The following is a 1,106-nucleotide window of genomic DNA, read 5'->3' on the forward strand; positions in this document are numbered from 1 at the left end:
AAGCAATACGTTGGCCCCGAGCGCCCGGGAGGCCGTCTGCGCAAGCGCGGCCGTACGAGAGCGCGGATCTAAGCTTCTCACTTCACCGAATGATCTATCTTTTCTTCTTGTCGGGCAGTGGCAGGTAGGCCGTAGGCCGTGCCGCTCCCGGACGAGGCCTGTATTCAATGACCTAGCATTATCCTAATTTACTATTATCTATACTAATTAGGATATGACCTAATATTAATGGTGGATGACGTTGGGATGACGTTTGGATGACACATGATACTATCACGGATTTTTGAAATCCATATAAATAATTGCAGGTATACCGCGCAAATAATCCAACAGCTCTTTCTGGAAGTTACTACGCAGTAAGCGTGAAGCCCACATGATCACGCGATCATAGATGTATTTTGTATTACTCTACCTCGACCTATCCGTATTCATGGACCTGTGCCGCCGACCAGGGCAGCACCACGACACACATAAACTACTATATCTCGGCCATTCCTTGGCCAAAACCACTCATTCTTGGACTGGTGTCACCGCTGAGTGGTGCCCTCAGAGGTGACATCAGTCCCACATACACAGCGACAGACTAACGTCCCTACGTCCGTGCCGAACACCTCGCACCGCCGACCATGGCAGCACCACAACACACACAAACTACTACTAGTATATCTCAGCCATTCCTTGGCCAAAACCACTTATTCTTGGACTGGTGTCACCGCTGAGTGATGCCCTCAGCGGTGCTACCAGTCCCTCATACACATGGACAGACCAACTTGTGTAAGCTGCCTATTATGGCGGCACTACAACACACACAAACTACTATATCTCGGCCATTCCTTGGCCAAAATCACTTATCCTTGGCCTGGTGGGCATCCCTTAGCGGTGACACCGGTGAGCACGACCACTGATCCAAGAGATTGATGGATTACAATATATAGGAACTATTTTGTGGTTGCCAGTGCAGCGGTGAAGGTAACAACGGAATCGTAGTGGCGATAGTAGTGGTCACAGGCACAGTTTGTTAGAATAGTACTGAGTTAACGGTGACAGAGGCATATGTAGTAGTGTCAGGCGCTGTCGTAGTGATATGAAGGCCAATGGCCGTGGAA

Source organism: Aphanomyces astaci, assembly GCF_000520075.1.
Source record: "Aphanomyces astaci strain APO3 unplaced genomic scaffold supercont1.570, whole genome shotgun sequence".
In the NCBI taxonomy this organism is placed as follows: domain Eukaryota; phylum Oomycota; class Saprolegniomycetes; order Saprolegniales; family Verrucalvaceae; genus Aphanomyces; species Aphanomyces astaci.